This window comes from Ascaphus truei, chromosome 2 (genome assembly GCF_040206685.1).
Source record: "Ascaphus truei isolate aAscTru1 chromosome 2, aAscTru1.hap1, whole genome shotgun sequence".
In the NCBI taxonomy this organism is placed as follows: Eukaryota; Metazoa; Chordata; class Amphibia; order Anura; family Ascaphidae; genus Ascaphus; species Ascaphus truei.
The window spans coordinates 193,246,911-193,268,636 of NC_134484.1; positions in this window are offsets into that span (position 1 = coordinate 193,246,911).

A 21,726-nucleotide genomic window follows, 5' to 3' on the forward strand; every position below is an offset into this window, starting at 1 on the left:
ACATCCAAGATTATTCTTACTATTGAATGGGAGGCAGCATGCTCATAGTAAGGAGTTCTCAGTGTTATGATTGGCCCAACCGGAAGGTCCCTAGTGCAATCCTGATCAGATAGATATGGAAGAATTATACGGTACACAGCCGCGGGTTCCTAATTCAGCAACCTGAAGTATATTCCAGAGAGGTCCATTTAATATGGGACATCCCTAACTCTATGCAAGAGACTGCCAGTTTAACCCTTACTGCGGGAAAACAAGCCAAGTACCTACCCAGAGTGAGAGTGGAAGCTACAAGGGGGATGAAGCCCAGAAAAACCCAGTATCGCCCTAGCATAGTAGTGAGAGCTACAAATAGGATGAAGTCCTGAATATTATTAATTGCCACGAGTTATCAGTCAAGTGTGAAGTATGTCAATGTCTGTGAAGCTTTATTGACAGATGTCCAATAAAGCACTTTGTTGTTTATAAAAATTCCTGGCACCCGTCCTAGATACAGTCAAGCATCTACACCCAGTCTGCACCTAGCCAGCACCCTGAATAGGTATGAGAAACTGAGCATTGCCAGGTATATAGTCAACCTGATGTAAACTCATTTGGACCTGGGTAAGGAGGATTACACGTTTAAACGACTATGTATTATTTGTGTATTTTGAACATTTGTGGTACGGTATGGCCCGAATGAAGTACAATGACATCTAATCAGGGCTGTTTAACTCCCCTGCTTTTAACCTTTGTGGGGTTTTTTTTTTTTTTAACTGAATAAAAATACTGCTGCTGTACGCAGCATATAATGTTTTAGTCCTTTAAATTTGTACGTGTTACAAAGTCGCAAACGAGTCATGTTGAACTTCCACCACGTACTGCGCATCGAAACATAAAAACAAGAACATGCTAATGATGACCGGCCTACACATAGAACCCTGACACCAGATGACAAAAGAAATATCTTCTGCTAGGAATTCGTTTTTTTAAGTTGCAGGTAAGAGTCAGAAGTGTTGAGACTACAAAGAAAGAATTCACATTAAAAACAACTTTGCACAGTTTTTTTTGCCTCTGGGGTCTTTTGCGTTGAGTGAACAGGTAAGTAAAAGTGACATGCTCATTTCTTCTTAAATGGGAACTTGTTTGCGTATTAGCTTCTGCGGTGTGCTTGCCCTGTCATTTCTCTGAAAAGCTGTGATCACCCGCACCCACTCTCTGCTTAGTGGCGCTAGCACGTCGATGGCAGAACACATTTCTTTCAACCACTAAAGTGTGGAGCAAGTATGATAATCCAATTAAGTAGTGGTGACTGTTTTGCAAAGGAAGTATCAGGCAGCCGTTGAATTAATTGGATTAGTGAGTGTCTGCCATTAGGACAGGGAGGAATGCAAGCAGACAAGTTTCTAAGGCTATGGGCTAGTCAAGCAATTCCACTGGTGACAGAGTTCGCACCACAGTGTGTGCGTTGCAGTTTAAAGATGACAAACACTGTACATCAGAGCACAGGATTCATGGGCTAAGACCAGTGTGTTCTGTATCTTTCTATTTTTTTTCCCCAAGGAAAGACACTTATAGTGTTTATCAAAGAGAATCTTAACAGCTATTGAAATATAAAAATTGTCATGTTTCATATATATATTTCACACATTTCCTACTCCCTGAGAGGCCTGAAACGTATGTGAATAAAAAGAAAGAAATGAAGGGTTTGTCTAAAACACTATAGTCTAAAAGAAGGCACAATACTATACTAGTATACTATAACACCCTGTGTCCCAGCTTCTTGTGACCTTGCAAAGTCATTTTATCTCCCTGTTCCTCATGTACCAAACTTGTTCTTGTAATCACTGCAGAGCCAGGACCTGTGTCTGAAACCTTCAAACTACACAACAATGCTACTTAAGAAAAATATAGCAATAATCATTTTAATCACCATTACAAATTTTAAATGAGAGAAACTAATCAATTGTTACAACAGATTTGTTAACCCTTTAGCTGCCAGCGATCCAATTCTTACTGTCAGTTAAGGGGTTGGTATGGGATTGTTTATTGTTCTTTGCTTTTGTACGCTGGTGGCTGTAATATTAGCCACAGCTGCCTTCTGCAGTTCCATCACGATGTAGGAGGTGCACTTTCTCCTGAGCGCGGGTAACGTTCCTTCTCAGCAGCACTAGCTTGAGAATCTTCCGCTTCATCTGTTTGATGCTGCACTCATGCAGTGGCTCTCCCACTCCCTGCAGTGCTGCTGTGACAGTGATAGATTTCAGGTGCTCCCATGAGCAGTGCCATTCCTGAACGGATGTCTAATTGCGTGGAAGATATGCAGGGGAGCCCTACTGAAACGCTCTGTGGGCAGTGCATCATCCTTAGGGGGGAGGATACATCCAAGGCCATCCATTTAACACAACATGTTGGGAAGATGTGTCCTTAAACTACTTTATCTGTCAACCAGCACATACGCCTACACACCAGAACCAGCTATTTAGAAAGTACGCCACTCTTCACAGTAGGGAAAAGTGTCTCCATCTGAATTGATTTTTGAAACCAAGTAGTATAACATTTTCTGCTTCAAGTTATTCATTTTTCCTTTATATATTAAAATAAGAAAAAAAACAATACCTTACTGTTATAAGGTCAAATTATATTCATTCAGATACATTTATAAAGAAGAAGTGTTAAGGGCCATATTTGTGCGACAGAGGCAGAGAGGGCGACAGAGACAGAGAGGGTGAGAGACAGTGGTTGACTGACTGACTGACTGGGGGGGTGGGGGGTGGAAGGGTGACTGGGTGGGGGGTTGACTGACTAGGTGACTGGGTGGGGGGGTTGGGGGGGAGGTGATTGGGTGGGGGGGTGATTGGGTGGGGGGTGACTGATTGGGGGGATTACTTTTGGTGTCCTGCACACACACACACTTTCTCTCCCATACACACACATTCTCCCATACACACACTCTCTCTCCCATACACACACACTCTCTCTCCCATACACACACACACACCCTCTCTCCCATACACACACACACACACACACACTCAGCCAAGGGAGCGCAGGGGACACGAGGGGGGGAAGAGGAACACCCCGGCACCACCACTGCCACGCTCCTCTACACTAATCTCCTGCCCCGCGCGGGCAGCCAAGGGAGGATCGGGGAAGGAGAACAGGGGGGAAGGAGAACAGGGGGGAAGGAGGACCGGGGGGGAAGAAACACCCCCGCACCACCAGTGCCCCGCTCCCCCATGCCGGCAGCCAAGGGAGGACCGGGTGCAGCCAAGGGAGCACCGGGGAAGGAACACCCCCGCTACCATCTCCCGGCCAGGGCGGGCAGCCAGGGGAGGAGGCACACACACACATTTTTAAATAAATCAGGCTGGGTCGAATCATGGCAGGCCGCGGCTAAGTTATACAGCTCTCCTGCCTACATCATCCCTTTTAAGTCCATGATGTCCAGGATGACAAAAAAAAATTCTGAAACCGAAAACGCATCTCATCATCAAGGAGATACAGGAAGGTCCCATTTTGCAGGACCGAAACGTTGAGTTTTCTTGATGTACCACTATTTTCACTAATACACTTTGTGAAGTTTTCTACAATTGAGTGCTGTCTCTAGCTTTACCAGACATCAGAACGGTAACGTATGTCTATAGTATCCATATGGGACAAGCACCTATAGCCTATCAGCACCTATGGAGTGCCAACTGTTCTATTTGGCTATATATATATATATATATATACATATATATATATTACCCAGTTAATCAACCCCACACTGATGAGACCCATTAAGGTCGAAACAGCTGTCTGTGGGTGGTTTTCTGGGTATGCACCTTAACCCTGGCTGTGCTCAAAGCTGTGACCATGCAGCAAGCTTAAGCCTATAGGGAACCATGTTAAAAATGCTTTTTGAAGCAAAAAGTGGCACTGCGTGCTCATTTGCATGTCATTTCCCAGAATCCCTTGCTGCAGTGGAAGTGCTGTATGCTGGGTGACATTTTTTCGTGATACTTTTAATTGAAAAAAACATTGACTTTCTACATAAAAAAGGTAAATTAATTAAAAAAAACTAGCACGCACAAAAATAAGGATAAAAATGTATATATTAAAACACAAGACAAAGTACACAAACAAGTTATAACAAGTAAAGAAAGTGACAAACCCCTCCACTGTAGAGTACAGTAATGATAAAGAACACTTATGACCACATTAACATGTCTGCCTTACCCATAATCACACAGTTTACAGACCTTGTTTTAATACATCCACGTTAAAGTGGAAAGAAGCAAAAAGTGACGCACTATGAGTGCTCATTTGTACGTCATTACCAGGGAATCCATGGCTGCCGTAGAAACACTGTGGGCCTCATGCAGAGAGCAGCGCAAAAAGTGAAAGCGGCATTAATTGGCGGATTCTGCCTTCAGAAAGGCAGAAACCGGCAAGTTTAAAAAAAAGCGCCATTTTTTTTTTTTCCCCTTCAAATTCGCCGCGCGCCTGGAGAGTTTAAATTCTCTCCAGTTTTTTTCTCTGCCGTATGCAGAGAGCCGCGATCGCCATCTAGTGGCTGTTCGCGGCAAAAAAATGGCGCGATTTTCAACATTTTCCCTCTCCACCAAGCAGCTGGCGCTCCGCGGCCGGTGGAGAGGGAAAAAAAAAAAACGCGATTTTTTCCCCAGTAGTTTCAACAGCGCTAATAGCGCTGGTTGAAACTCTCCATATGCAGAAAGGCAGTTTTCTGCCCTTTCTGCATATGGACATAAAAACTCTCCAAAAAAGGTAAAAATTTTCCCCCTCTCCAATTCTGCATAGCGCTGCTCTCTGCATGAGGCCCTGTATGTGGTGTGTTTATGGCATACGGTAGGTTTGGGGGATCGGTCAGAGAAATGTGTTTTCTTACTCATGAAATAACACCATACAGATCATAGATATGCTAGCCCTGAAAAATCATGATCAGGGTTCCAATGGAGGCCAACATATTGATCATCTGTATGTTAGAGGTACTTGAACCTGCGACCTCTGCTGCTCAGAGCAGCTGATCTGGCAGCAAACTGGATCAGTTCCACCGCCTGAGAGTGTCATTGAGCTACTGTTGCTGTTTTCACTCAGCTAATCCAGATCAGCCTCACTGACACACCCCCTTGATTCCTATTTAAGGCCAGCCCTTCCCTCCTGTCCTTTGCTGGATCAACTAGTTTGTTTGGCTTCTGTTAGGCTAAGGCCCCGCTGCATGCTCCCGCACGGCCGCCTTGCTTTCAGGTGGCGCATACAAGTTACTGCATCGCAATTTGCAGTCTGCAGGTAACTTTTTTCAGCGCAGGGGCGTGTGAAACGGGTCGGGGGCGTGTCAAATGGGTCGGGGGGGTCGGGTGGGGGCGGGCAAAACACAGAGCAGGGGCAGCTGCGAAGCGGGCACCAGAGGGAGATGGAAGGGGGGAGAGCTATGCATGGGAGAGGGAGAGCTATGCACGGCTGCCTAACTAACAGACTTCTCTCCCGTAGCTCCTTCCTCCTCGGCTGACACGTGCACCACGTGACGCGTCAGACCTGCAGAACACAAGCCTCTGGTAGCTCCGGCAGGCTGACGCGTCACAGCACGCAGTCAGCCCTGTCGGAAGGAGGCAGCGGGGGCAGTTACACATCATCAGGTAAGGAGCTGGTGGCCCGCGCGCACGCGGCCGCGTGCGACGCTGTTCGCAGCGGGGCCTCAGCCTTAGGCCTCGGTCCCGCTGCGCTCATTGGCGCGGGCGGCGGGTCGCGAGTTCCCCACCAGCAGGGGAATCCTCGCGAGCTGGTCCCGGTCCCCACTGGCTGCACAGAGCACTACACGCTGTAGCGCGTCAGCCGCTGGAGACACCAGAGAATGGTGTTTTCTAGCTTTGACGCGTGACGTGTGTGGCTGTGAGCCAATGGGGAGGGGAGGCTGCGGGAGGAGGAGAGGCTTCGGGGAGCGGGGAGGAGTGTGGAGTGAAAGCAGGTGAGTGCCTTTCTCTGTGTGTGTGTCTGAGTGCCTGTGTGTGTGTGTATGTGTCTGAGTGCGTGAGTGCCTGTCTGTGTGTGTGTGTGCCCGAGTGCCTGCCTCTGTCTGTGTGTGTGTGTGTGTATGAGTGCGTGAGTGCCTGCCTGTGTGTGCGCGCGCGTGTGTGTGTATGAGTGCGTGAGTGCCTGCCTGTGTGTGTGTGTGTGTGTGTGTGCGCGTGTATGAATGAGTGCCTGCGTGTGTGTGTTTAAAATTACCTTCCAGCTCCAGCCCGAGTCCGTGGAGGGAGGGGGGGGAGAGTAGCGGGTCCCTCCGCTCAAGCCACGCCCCCCCTCCCTGTCAAACCGCCCACCTCCCGCCCACCTCCCGATCAAACCTCCCACCTCCCGCCCACCTCCCGATCAAACCGCCCACCTCCCGCTCCGGCTCCCGCTCCCTACAGACCGCAGATCGCGGTCTGTGTATCTCAGCGCACCGCCTGTCAGCAGCGCAGGTGCGCTGACTCTGGGAGCGGGGCCTTAGCCTTACTCTTGTGTATCCTGCTACTAGTTACCTGCCTGCTCTGACCCATGCCTGCCTGAACATGCTGCCTGCCTGCCTGCCCTGACCTATGCCTGCCTGACCACTCTAACTGCCTGCCGCCTGTCCTGACCCGTGCCTGTTGATCCTACACCTTCCTAATACTCCTGACTGTGTCCTTCCAGGTCTGTCTGGACTACGTGACATATTGTATGACTCATGTCTAACATATATGGAAGTAAAACTGTGTCTATCTTTGGAAATCTATGATCGAACACTTCTCAGAACTGTGCTACAGTTGTCTGTTTTATAATCTATAGTATCTCAATATCTCTATCTCTGAAATTAGCCATACCCTTTACTATCAGAAATAACCGACAGCTCTTTTCATAATAAATCACATATTCATAGGAGGGGGAAACGAGGGAGGACCTTCTAAAAACATGCACTCATTTTTCCCCTCAGTTGATGTGCTCATCATTTTCTTTGTTGCTTTCTACATAAATATAGTTTATATACAAGCTTTGGAGAAGTAACTTCTTCAGATATGACAGAAATGCATTTTCATTGTCAACTTTACACATTAATATTAGCACACGTTTTTGCCATTATTACATTTTGCAAAAGGTAAAGTTTTGGGATCTCACCAACACAATCTCAGTTAAATAAGTTAACATCTTCAGAGACCATATCAGCAGATAAACATATAAATGCATGTGCAATAAAAATTGCATATTTAAATACAAGTTATTTTTCCTTGGCGTGTTTTCAGCAGGGAGAAATGGTGGAGCACAGATAAGATTTCTATTTGAATACCACTAATTGTTATAATGACCCTGTATTAGTCACTAATAGTTTGAGCTATAAAATATTTACATGTTGTGTTTTCTTAGCTCTTTGGAAGGAGCAATAGTATAAAGAGGAGACTTTCTTTCAGAGACAGCTTGGGGGAGAAAAATTATTATTCACATTAGAATTAGTGTATTCTAGCTAACGCTGGATGACATTTTCATTAGATCCATATTACAAGTGTAATTATCCTTGATCTTCTAAATGAATTACTGCCTGACCTAGGAACAGATGTACAGTACTGATGTTTTATCCAGCAAATCAGCTGTTTCATTTTACGCTTTGGCATCCAATCCAATATTTCAAAAATATGAAGGCAGCAGAAAAAAAGCAAATCTCAACACACTTCATCGACTCGCATTAAATCTCAAATAAAAAGTCACATTTATTTTAATGTTCATGTTTTGTTACAACATTTATTTTAATACCTAATCCTGGTTTTGTTGTTGTATTAATCATTGTTGCTTCATCCAATGTAAAGTAAAGGAAAAATAAAAGTAAGGATTTTTCCCATGGGACCCTATTTAATATGCTGTGAAACTGTCTTCTTTCTAAGAAATATATTCGACCCATTCAAATAAGGGGGGTCTAATTATTTTCCAAGAAGAGAATATGGCTTACAGCACATAGAATAGGAGCCACAGAGTGAAGGTTATTGTTTGAGGGCATTGTAAATGTAGGCAGTAGCTTGAAGTACCATAAATTGTCAATATTGCACTATAAGACCTGATGCATGCTAGTGAATAACCTTCTAACCTAAAAATACTTCACAGAAGGTAGTAGCGGTGTTTCCCCCACCCTCCGGGAGATTTGCCCTGCTACTAGGTGTGTAGTGCTGTTTACCTGCTGGTTAGCAGAAGTTCTGAGGTTCCGTCTTTGTTGTTGGGGAAGACAGGACAGGCTTTAGGGGTGATAGCTGTTCTTTCTCACATTGGTGTCAGCGTCTCCATCTACCGCAGGCTCCAGGAGTTCTTGAAGCAGCCCCTGCGGAAGTACTCTCTCCTCCTCCCCCAGACAGACTGCATGCCCAGGCAGAAGTATATTTTCATAAACAGGAACTCTTTATTCTCTGCAGTGTACAGCATAGAACAGAATACACTGGATACACCACACCACTAGGCCTCCAGCCTCTGAATGGTCCCTGGACTCGCACCCCCAGCCATGGGCACCAAGAGCGGTCCGTGCTCTTCCCTTACTTCCTGGTAGAGTAACGGGTATGGTACTCACTCCCGCTTCCGTAGGGGGGGGACAGAAGGAGCAAGAGCCCTGAATACCTCTGCTGTGAGACCAGTCTCTCTCACTATACAATTTGGTAGTGCAGCCCCTTAAGTACCGAGTGGGAGGGTCCAAGGTCTGAGTCCCTTATTGGGCAGAACACAGGCTTTAGCCACCTCCCCCCTTGTCACTCAAGGGAGCTGCTTTCTGGTGGGGAAAACCCTGGATTGGGCATAACAGTGCCTGCACTGTACCAGGATTTACATGTCAGGCAGAATAGATTAGTATACAACAAACGACAGAGAAGCCCAATGCTACATGCAATATGACAAAAATACACAGTAAAATACTTATATATTCTCTTGAAAAAGGGTCATTTGGTTTAACCCTTTGGCCAAAGAGTTGTAAGCTTGCGAGCCATGACAAGGCACAACAAATTTTAGCCTAATAGGGATATATTAGTGTAGCCATGTGTAAAATTGGTGTACATATCTCTTTCATGCTGGCAGTAATTCTGGTAAGTATGCAGGGTTGCCAGTAACAATCATGGAGGTTTGCCCTCAAACCCTGGTGAGGTGTCATATGTCCCAAAGGAAGTGACAACATGCTGTGTGTCCACGATTAGTGACACAGAGGGTGTCTGTTTTCCTGAAGGTGATATAAGACACAGAACTGCCTAAAGTTAGCAGTTCTGTTCAGTTGGTGTTTTGACTCTGTTCAGGAGAGTCATGTGGAGGTCTACAACAGTGTTGCAGAGGCTGATGCAATAGCTGTGAGTCTGGGCAGCTCAAGAGAGACAAGCTGGTGAATTTCCCTGAGGGGAGAGGTGGAAAGCAACTCCATTAGGAGAAGGAGGAACCTTCCATATGGAGTGCAGCAGAGAGATGAGCGGCTGAGCTGACAGCTGCGAGGGGCAGTCTGCCTATACAAACAATAAAAGATGCCCTTGTTCACAACAACCCCAATGTGTGAGTGTGAAGTTACTCCACAGCAGAAGGCACCACCAAGAAGGAGTTCCTCATCAGAACCATCTCCTTGCGGACGCAGAGATCCTGATGAGGTGGAGGCGCTGCACTGTATGTAGATAGGACTCTAGCACACTACCTCAGCTGCCTGTCTGGGTTGGCATTCCCCACACAACATCATGCGGGAGACTCAGGAGTCCTGTTGCCAACAGGTGCACCACCAGACACTACCATGTAATGGAGGCCGGTTAGACCACATGGGCCAATGTGAGATTGGGTGGGTCAGGCAGGTTCAGAGAAACCGTTACATTAGTATTTTATATGGTAGTGTTAGGACTTGCGAACAGGTGTCTGCCTTGCCATGGCTTGCAAGCTTACAACGCTTTGGCCAAAGGGTTAAACTAAATGACCCTTTTTCAAGAGAATATATAAGTATTTTACTGTGTATTTTTATCATATTGGATGTAGCATTGGGCTTCTCTGTCGCTTGTTGTATACATATGCCACGCTCAATAGCTCTCCTTTTTGACACTTATATACATATATATTTTGTGGGGGCTCAGGGGTTCCCAAAAAGAGCTTGCTGGGGTTTTGTGTGTTGTGAGGATAGATTAGTATCCAACCCAGGCATGGCTACAAGGCAAAAAAAAAAAACAGTATTTAGGATGTTATTATTTGAGCCTTCCGGTTCTGATATAATAAAAATAATAATACAGAAAAAGTGTAAACTATAAAACACTCACTGCATCATAACCCTTTCAGTGCCTCATGACAAAGCAACTACATCATGGGGTCCGACACCCCAGGGTCTTTCTCAGCTCATTTCCCAGGGGTGGTCGCGTTCTGTGTGCCAGTACGCTATCCGGCATGCAGGGAAATGGAAGAGCAGGACACATCCATTGTTGGAGTTAGTGATGCTGCGATCACATGATCATCTCTGAGAAGTGGTGACGTGCGATGCGATGTGCCAGAGTGATGCAGCCCCTCAAAGGGTTAAACATAATCAAAGGAGCTATGTACTAAGGCAATTTTTGGAGCAAAGAAAGTGCTTTGATGCATGTCTCCAGTTGTGTCAGATGTAAGGACCAGATTCTTACTTCTGGGGCAAGGTTGTTAGAAGCCCGAACATTTCTTAAAGCAATAACCCCTCCTCCCCTCCCCCAATCTCTCATATCAATCTTTCCACAGAATTTGAGCCAGGGAATCCTCCGGGGCTATTTTCAGCTCTAGGAAACCCACGATTCCCGAGTTACTTATCATTTTAGTTGCAGGTGTACTACGCTGATATTTAAAAATAGCTACAGAGGTCTTCCAAAAGGAAGTCACGATGTTCCCCCCAAGGTAGCGGCCATTTTCATTTCCCAAATTGGAGAGTAATCACTGGCACAGGGATACACATAGTTCAATTCAACGATGGGAGGTTCAAATTCCATCAAAAAAGCCAGGGAGGATTGCTGCATTAAACTTGGCAGGCTTTATTTAACTCAGATTGCAGGGAGAAAAAGCACAGTTTGATACATTTGCTTATAATAAAAAAAACAGGTATTGCGCTCTAAACTATTTTGTGAATAGTAATAGTGTGAGTAGGACACAATAGTGTGTTGATAGAGTTAAGTGATAGGGAAATGCCCTTAAAACAAGAGAAAGTTTCAGCTAGTCTAGGTAGATGGCTCAAGCATTACCAAACTATTGTTTTTGTAGGTAAAAAAGTGTTAGATACACATACTGCACAGCAAGATAGAAACATAATAACAGTCAGATAAAAAACCACCAAGAGTCATTGAAATACCAGACTCTCATAAGCATCACCGGATTGACAGGAGCCCCACAAGAAAGCTCAGCCGGGCTACTGGTAGCTGGTATGAATACCCTGATGAAGTACAGATGCAGTGGATTTTATCTGAACATTTCACTGAGTCGTTTTCGTAAATTCTGCTGTATTCCAAGAGGCATTCAATCGTTATTCTTCCGTGAACGCTGCCGTGAATGCCGCCAATCACACCCGTAATCTTCTACAGTTAGAGGATTTGTGTATGGCAAAGGAGCCTCAGAAAGGACTTCTTTCCCATGTACAGTATACAGTATGAACTCGTAACGTTAATCTTCAATTTACAATTACACACACAGACTTGCAGAACTGTACGGCAATAAAAGACAGGTTGAATTGCACTTAGATTTTTAGATTTTAAAACAACAACACCCGATAAAACACTAGTAAACACGCGTCTTAACGCAGGAAAGTTTGAAGAAATCATGCGGCACGACCTGGGTATGCCCAGGAATACAAATCGTGAAATGTTCGGATAATGGCCGCTGCATCTGTAGCACCTGCTACGAAACACGTTGGATGAGATTGTGTGCTACGCTAGCCTTTTTCTACTATTGAGCCCCTCTTTTCAACTTATGTAGTGTACTTTTTCCGATTTGCGCTACGTGTGGCTGTTTGTTCTCTGGGCTACTCCTGGGCGGTGACGTCACCCTTGCGCTTGTGTCTCAGCTGTTCCCTGAACTGAGCTGATTCCAGCGAAACCTATACGGCTGAGTGGAGCATAGAGTGTGGACGCCTTGGACCGGGAGCGGATGCTTTCCCTACTGGAAAAGATGTCCCCAATACTGCAGTGATCGCGTGTACCCTTGGGACCGGATGATTTCCCTACCGGAACAGATATTCAACACTGCAGTAATCATGGGGCTATACCTACCTGCTACTATAAGCCCGACTGGGGTTTTTTTTGCGGGGTTCCTGTCAATCCGGTGATGCTTGCGAGGGTCTGGTATTTCAATGACTCTTGGTGGTTTTTTTATCTGACTGTTATTATGTTTCTATCTCGCTATATGTGTACCTAACACTTTTTTTACCTACTAAAACAATTGTTTGGCAATGCCTATGAGAGTATGCGCTTGTCTTTTCTATCTATTTCCTTATAATTTAAATTCCTCCTATTGCCATTTCCCAAACCACAAGCTGAGGTACTGTACACTGGGCAAAAAGTCAAGCAAAGAGCTTGATTCATTGACGCAAGAGGAGGCAAGACAACAATGACGTTGGCCATTTAAAAAAAAATTTGCTCTAAAATTGCCCTAGTTCGTAAATGCCAAAATGTTTAATTTGCAGTAATAAGGTCTTTGGTTGTGAATGTGCACATGACCTAATAAATGCATTTATATCCCAACACACAAAGCCTAGATTACGCAGCAGCATCTTACACAGCCAAGCACGAGTATGTGCGCCTGTTCTTCATCCTTCAGAGTTGCAGCCATCCTAAGAAATGCTTACCACAGTGCATTACTAAGAAGCCTACCCACATCATTAGAAATGCACAGCAGTGAGCTACCAGCACATGTTTTCCTTTCATTTCTACATTTACTGAAGTGTGTAGCTTAATGGGAACGTACTTCATCATGCAACGTGAAGTGCTAAGCTACTGTAGATAATAGAGAAATAATGAACAGGCATTTTCAAATAGGATTCAAAAGCAGTAAGCATATAAGCAATAAGCAATAAGCATAAATACTGATGAAATGCAGTAATGTAGATATTTTCTGTTTGTTGTTTTCAAATGTTTAGCTGAAGCAGTGAATACAGATGGTGACCCACGAGCGGTACTGATTCTGCAAGTAAAGACTGCCACACCGCATAGGACTACCAGCTGTGAATGGAGTATATGCAGAAAAGTGTGAAAATTGATGCAAGACTGTGCTGAAGCAGGGGAATTTTCAGCAAACAAGTGCTGAGGGTAAAATTGCCCCACGCTGAGTGTTGAGTCGCCCTGCCGGGAGTAAAAGAAATATTCCACTGCAAAGAATATATTTTTTTTTCTGCAAGTAAAGTCTATCTATGTACCTTGGGAGTAAAACAGGTACCCAAAGTGTGAAGAGTGAATGACATAATACCCAAAGATGAGACTGAAAATTACTGAACTCAAGCAGAAAACCAAATGCCTTTGCTGAAGCCAGAAAATGGGGAGCTAGCAAGCATTGTATTTAAAGAAATAGAACCCTGGGAATTTAAAATGGCCAACCAGCTGAAGTCAAATACAGATTCTGCAAAAATAGGGAAGAAAATTTGTTCCTGGTGTAAAGAACCCCACCACATGGAGCAGTGTCCCTTCAGGCCTTATTCAGACTATGAGAGTGAATGCATGCACAGAAATGCTAATATTGTAAACTTACCCAAGGGAAGAAAAAGTCTACAGAGAGGCCTGTGAGAGCTACAACCTCTACAAGCAAAATATGCCCACCTGTAGGACTACCACCATTTGGGGTTCTAGCAAATACAGTGGCAACAGCTGCAATAGCGCCTCCTGAGGTCAGGAAGAAAAATACACCTGATAGCCCCAAAATGGAGGACAAGATGCAGCGTTCCTGTAATGAACCCTACCCCATGGAAGAGTGGCCCTTCCAGTCCGATGAGGAGGAAGACATCTCTTACGGGGAACCCGAACCGAGTCACACCCACAAAACACCCCAAGAATGGTGGGGGTGCCTGAACTCGGTACGAACCGAAAAGACCGCTCCCTATGATGACGAATATAATCGGCAGGAGAAAGAGCGGGAGCAGCAGATCACCGAATATTTCCGTCAGCTATTACAGTTGCAAGAAAAGCAGGGTGGATCCAGTGACGCTGCTAAAATTTCAAATGAAGATGGAGACCCCAGTATCCCTGAGGGGACGTGTCATCCAAAACAAAAAGGCGAAAAAAGAAATGAAAAGCGGTTCTTCACTTACCGTGGAAGGAACAGACACATCTGCAGAACTTGCGGAGGAAAAGGGGGTCCAAAATGTTCTGCAGTCTAGAGAAAATGGAGAAGTCATCCCACGGATGACCGAATATCCAGAGGGCCCAAGGCAGAAGTCATGTACCCCAAAGAAGTGTCTGTCCGGTGCTAATAGTGAGAAACCCTCAACCAACCATCCCAGGAAGCAGAGCCGGAACCGGTGAGTGACGATCCCTTGACCAGCCCTGGGGATGCCCTGAAGGTTGCCAGGCGTGACTGTGATCTGCTCCGGGAACAATTGAAACTGAAGAAAGCTGGTTACGCAGAGCTACTGAAAAATAATGTGAAGCTACAGAAGATGTGCTCACAATGTACTCTTTGGCCAGGACAGAATTGGACGATCTCAAGACTGAGCTAGACACTGCAAACGCTACTATTACCGCCATGGATGAAAAGCAGAGCCAATCTGATAAAATGATAGCTAAGCTGAAGCGGAAGTATGAGGAGGCACAGTCTTTCAGCAAGAGTTTCACACTCTTCGCGTTGAGCTGAATGCTTCACAACAGGAGGTCAACAGTGTCCGGACGGAGGTGGATGTATCTCAGAAGGAGGTTCATACACTCCGCAGTGCACTGGATGCCTCACATCATGAGATCAACAGCTGCCGCACAGAACTGGAAGTCTCCAGAAAGGAACTTCACAGTCTCACTGAGGAGCTGGACATTTCAAAGAAAACTATCCTCCACCTTAACTTAGATCTCAAAGTCTCTCAGAAGGAGCTTTAGAACCTAAACCTGGAGATGGAAGTCTCACGCCAGGAGACAGCCCACTTCCAAGCAGATGTTCAAAAATGGAAGGTGGACTGCAAGGAGACCCTGAATAGTACAGAGACTGAAAAAGGAGAAAATTTAAGATTTAAAAAAGAAAATTCGGCTTTGACAAACCACGTCAATGGAAAGAATGAAAAGCTGCACGAGCTTGAAAAAATAAAGAAATGGTTGGAAGATGAAAAATTTGAAGCAGAGCACCGACTGCAGAACCAACTGCAAGGTCTGCGTACACACCTCAAGAATGTCGAGGAGAAGCAGCGAACTCTGCAGGAAGAAAATCTGCAGGCTGCTAAGGAAATACAAGTGCTGCAGAAACGTCTGATTACCCAGTGCGTCCTCGCAAAGCAGCATGAGAAACTGAAGGCTACCCTGACCATCGCCAAAGCATCGCTAGAGGCTAAACTTAGAGGCCAGGTGACTCGGTACAAGAGAGAGCGCAAAAAGGTCCAGAAACTGAGACGAGTATCTGCAGCCCAAGCGAAGAAGTTCACAGTGCTCCACAAAATAAAGAATGATAGGTGGAAGCAAGCTCAGAGAAAGCACAGGGAAGAAATAAAGACCCTGTAAGGAGAATGACAGGAAACACTCAAGAAACAGAGTGAGACTCTGCAGCCCAGTAACTTACAGATGCCTCCAATACGGGAAAAGGTATTGTCTCTGTCCAAGCATCGGTATCCCACAGTAACTAAGGCCCATGAGGACAAGGGTACAGTGAGACCTGGGGACACCACTCACCTTCAAAACAAGATAAAGAAGTTTGAGCCACCTAAGAAAGCACTAGCCAAACCTGCAACCGCCCAACAGGCAACAAACAGAGGTAGGAGTGCTGAATCAAAGCCAGAAGAATCCTTAGCTGAGGAAGCTGAAAAGATAGGACATTCTCTGGAAATGGAGCTGGAATCGCAACACAATCCCAAAGAAGCTGAACTGGCGACTACATTGAATGGGGAAAGTGCAGGAAGACAGCTTCAAGAACTGAGGGCTCAAGTGGCTGTTCTTGGGCGCTCTTGTGATACCAGGAAATGGACATTTGGTGCTAAAGTGGAGCACATGGGAAGGATGGCGAGAGAGAGCGATTTGCATAGGCGCTCTGCGACTGTCGCAATACAGTCTGCCTACAAAAAGAGGAGTGCCCGACACAGGGGAAAGCTCAGGACCACGTGGTCAGTAGAAAGACTGTACTTGGGAAAAGTTCTCCTTGAGCGGCTGAGGACAGCTGATCTCAAGCACCTTCTGGAGGAGACACTACTAAACTGGAGGAAGGGCTCCAATCCCAGCATGACTGAGGGTTCTTCTCCATCCACTCTCATTCAAGTCACAGAGATATCTCGAATGAGAATGGAAGGATGGGCTTTGGCCGTGGCAAGCCCGAGCTTCCCACAAACAGGGGAGGTATGTAACAGGGGACTTACCCTGTTCAGAAAACTTGCCTCTAATCCAGCAGTGTGCTGGTTAATTGACCAGCACCTGGCTGATTAGAGATGTTAGAAAAGCCTGCCTCTGAGATAGGAAGTGAGACTCCGTAGCACACCTGTGAGCTGAACAAGGAAACAGACGTCTTGAGCCTGCCAGAAGAGAGTGCACGCTGCCAGCAAGACACAGGGGAAACCTGGAGAACAAAGAAGCTTTCCCCTACAAAAGACAGATAAGACTTTCCTTTCTAAGACTTTTTGTATATCTGCACATATCAAGATATATGTTTGGGACTGGGAGACATGCTAATCTAAAGGGAGTTGTGTACTGCATAGGTTTAACTAAAAATACTCCCAAGTGGAACAGAACTTTGTTTGACCCCTTATTTGCATACGTTTGGATGTTTTCTTGTGTTAAAGAAACAGGCGCAATAAAAGCCGTATTTAATTTCACCTTAAAACAGTCTCCATTGCATACCTCTGCACATGTCCTCTTACAGTCCCATATGAGGTACTCTCACAGCACATGTAAGTAGCAGTGGGTCCCAAACGAGGTACTCTTAGAGCATATGTAAGTAGCAGTGGGTCTCATACAAGGTATTCATTCTCACAGCACATGCAAGTAGCAGTGGATCCCATACAAAGTACTCTCACAGCATATGTAAATTGCAGTGGGTTCCATACAAGGTACTCTCACAGCACATGTAAGTAGGATTGGGTCTCATACGAGGTACTCTCACAGCACATGTAAGTAGTAATGGGTCTCATACGAGGTACTCTCACAGCACATGTAAGTAGCAGTGGGTCATATACGAGGTACTCTAACAGCACATGTAAGTAGCAGTGGGTCACATATGAGGTACTCTCACAGCACATGTAAGTAGCCGTAGGTCCCATATGAGATACTCTCACAGCACATGTAAGTAGCTGTGGGTCTCATACGATGTACTCTCACAGCATATTTCAGTAGAAATTAGTCCCATACGATGTACACAAACAGCACACGTAAGTAGCAGTGGGCCTCATAGGAAGTACTCTCACCACACATGTAAGTACCATTGGGTCCCATACAAGGTACTCTCACAGCAAATGTAAGTAGCATTGGGTCCCATACGAGGTACTCTCACAGCACATGTAAGTAGCAGTAGGTCACATAAGAGGTACTCACAGCACATGTAAGTAGCAGTTGGTCTCATATGAGGTACTCTCACAGTACATGTAAGTAGCAGTAGGTCCCATATGAGGTACTCTATATGCACATGTAAGTAGCAGTGGGTTCCATACAAGGTACTCTTACAGTACATGTAAGTAGCAGTTGGTCTCATACGAAGTACTCTCACAGCACATGTAAGTAGCAGTTGGTCTCATACGCGGTACTCTCACAGCACATGTAAGTAGCAGTGGGTCCCATACGAGGTACTCTCACAGCACATGTAAGTAGCAGTTAGTCTCATACAGGGTACACTCACAGTACATGTAAGTAGCAGTGGGTCCCATATGAGGTACTCTATAAGCACATGTAAGTAGCAGTGGGTTCCATACAAGGTACTCTAACAGTACATGTAAGTAGCAGTTGGTCTCATACGAACTATTCTCACAGCACATGTAAGTAGCAGTTGGTCTCATACGGAGTACTCTCACAGCACATGTAAGTAGTATTTTGTCTCATACGGGGTACTCTCACAGCACATGTAAGTAGCAGTGGGTTCCATATGAGGTACTCTCAAAGCACATGTAATTGGCATTGAATCCCAAACGAGGTACTCTCACAGCACATGGACGTAATAGTGGGTCACATACGAGGTACTCACAGCACATGTAAGTAGCAGTTGGTCTCATATGGGGTACTCTCACAGTACATGTAAGTAGCAGTGGGTCCCATACAAGGTACTCTTACAGCACATGTAAGTAGCAGTTGGTCTCATACGAGGTACTCTATAAGCACATGTAAGTAGCAGTGGGTACCATACGAGGTACTCTATAAGCACATGTAAGTAGCAGTTGGTCTCATACGAGGTACTCTCACAGGACATATAAGTAGCAGTGGGTCCCATACGAAGTACTCTCACAGCACATGTAAGTAGCAATGGGTCCCATACGAGGTACTCTCACAGCACATGTAAGTAGCAGTAGGTCCCATACGAGGTACTCTCACGGCACATGTAAGTAGCAGTGTGTCCTGTACGAAGTACTCTCACACGACATGTAAGTAGCAGTGGGTCCCATACGAAGTACTCTCACAGCACATGTAAGTAGCAGTGGCTCCCATACGAGGTACTCTCACAGTGCATGTAAGAGCAGTGGCTCCCATACGAGGTACTCTCACAGTGCATGTAAGTAGCAGTGGCTCCCATACGAGGTACTCTCACAGTGCATGTAATACTCTCACAGCACATGTAAGTAGCAGTGGGTCCTGTACAAAGTACTATCACAGCACATGCCAGTACCCTTACCAATGTGGCTCTCATTTTCTATGAAAAGCCTGTGACAATCGTGCACCAATGTGCCTGGTGAATAGATTTGATTAATAGTTTTTCTACCCCAATCATTTTTGCCGGTTTAGACAAAAGTGTAGGGATGATATTAAACAAATCAGTCAATTCAGTTGAGATGAAAAGTCTTATTTATCACTGAACACTTCTCGCACAAGTCAGTTTTGGAGTGGGAAATCAAGAAGGAGATGTCTTTTTGGGTCAGATTCTGCTTTGGGATTTGAACACAAGTTAGTATAAACAAATACATTTTTATACACAAATGGAGAACATTTTCACTCATTAAATTGTGTGTGCTGAGCACGTGCATTGTAAGTGAAACTTCTTTGTGTTTTGCCACTGTTTGTGACAGAAATTGTATTTATGTGATGGTGATGTTTTTAATTCAATGAAAGAGATTTTAGAGTATGTAGCCATGGCTGGGTGTGGCTACTATTCTGCCCTGTCTTGACATATCAGTCCTGGTAACAGCAGGCAGTGTTGGGATCAATCTTGGGTTTTCCCCACTCAAGGCAGTGCCAGGGGAGGAGGTGGGATTAGGTCTGAGGTTGCCCAATACTGGGTTCAGACCTGCTACCCTCCCCCTACTGTACTCAAGGGGGTTGCATCTCCAAATTGTTAGTTGGTCTCTACCATTGAGAGAGACAAGGTGTCACAACCAGGCTGCTGTGTACTGGCAGGCCCAGGTTGACTTCCCTTCGGGGGAGTGGGTGATTACCTATACCTATTACTATTACTATTACCTACTACTACTAATACTACCTACTACTACTGCTGCGGCACAGTTTATTCGAGCATTTGCCCGTTCTGTGCCGCAGCAGTAGCCTGGCGCGCGCCCGAGTGTGACGGGCGCGCGCCGAAGCAGCGGAAGAGCGCCCTCCGATCGGGGCGCTCTCCCTACCGCTGCCGGGTCCGCCGGGTCCCCCGGAACCCCCTGCCGCTGTCCCGCGATCGCGGGACACCAGGGCTCCCTCGGGGAGCCCCTGGACACGCGTGCAGGGGGCGCACGCTCCCGATGACGCGTGACCGCGTGTCTATGACGCGCGGCACGCCGAGGGGCGGCCACTAGCAAGCCGGGAGATTTCCCGGCTTGCGGTACCGACCACACTTCAATAAAGTGTGTCGGTAGTGTACTAATACTATTACCAGGACCCCTGGTCCTGCTAGAGGATCAGGGAAGAGCTAGGACTGCTGCGGGGCCCATGACTCGTAGTGTAGGTCCAGGGACCATCTGAAGTTTGAGAGACCAGAGCTGTGACTGTATTGGGCAGGATTGCCTAATGACTGTGCTGTACAAAACATTAATAGTTCATGTTATAATACCTCCTGCCTGGTGTGTAATCTTTCCGGGGGGAGAGGAGTCTGTTTCTACTGTGGGAGATTACCTTCATATTTCTGGAGCCTACAGCAGATGGAGGCACTGAGTACCATGGAGTAAATGTCACGTATGTACCCCAGCAGCCTGTTCTGCAGTACCCCCAACCATCGGCGGACACCTCAGCCTCTTGTGAGTCTACAGGTAGCATGCACCATACACCTGGTAACAGGGGAATCTCCCATAGGGTGGGGGAAGCACCGTTACAAGTATAATGTATGCTATTTATTTTGGTGTCGAACTTTCCGTACTATCACTTGAAATACATATATATGCCACATACATATAAAAATCAAAACACAATTTCAGTGTCAAAACGCAAATAATTTTGTCTTAGAAAGCGCGTGCTCGGCACACACCCCTTGTTTCTTTTAATCATTACCGTTACTCTACCTATACAATTTATGTTTTATATGTTTACACACATTGCATCTTTTCCACTTCTGTTTTTTAATGATGAATGATAGGTTTGTAAACTGTTTGGTATTTGCACTTCTATATTTATAGTCACTGGGAATTCCTCTAATAAAAGTGTTCCGTGTGTGTGTGTACAGCCGCCTCTGCGCAAATGCATTACATCACTTCTATTAACTGCTGCTTCTGTGCATGCGCACTCAAACAGCACATGCTACGGCTACATCTGCGCATGCGCACCGAACACCAGCCCATTACGTCACTTCCATGATGGATTTTCATCCCCATGAAGGAGATTTTACCCATCAAAATTCAATAGGTGCCACCAAAGAAGTTTCACTTCAAAAAGACTTGAAGCTATCGAGGGCACATTCGAATAATGCAAGTTCTCCAAGTACAACAAACGTGGTGCAATTGGTGTTATGTTTTTGGTGCAACTCAATTTGGTGCAAATGGTGCAATTCTGTAATGTTTTTGCTGCTACTATGAAGAAATATTAGTTCAAACCTGCTGTTTTTTTATTGCCCGCTGGAACAAACCCTGATGGCCATATTTTCTTTCCTGTTTGCCCAGGAGACAGCCGATCCACCACGGGTGCCAAAGTTCCTGAACCAAGGTGTAAGCAGAGGTTGGGGGACCACTGCTCAGCTCTGGGGGACCTCCCTGTTCAGTTAAGATTGCAAAATAAACAAATCATCAACTGGGATTATTGCTATAAACTCACTTGCACCTTGCCTAATGAATTTATTTAGCAGAGAAATAAAGACGCTTATTACTCCAAACGCATCTGCACTTGCTGACTCATGACAACCAAATAGTTAAGCACATCAAACAGCCAAGACAGAAGAGAAAAATAAGCATGCCGAAAAGAATTGTAGGACCGAGCCAGTTGGAAAAGGGGAATGGACATAGAAATAATTGCTAGAGAACAAGTTTGCTCAGGAATGTTTTCAACTTGGGATTGTACATAACAGCAGCACTGAAGGCAG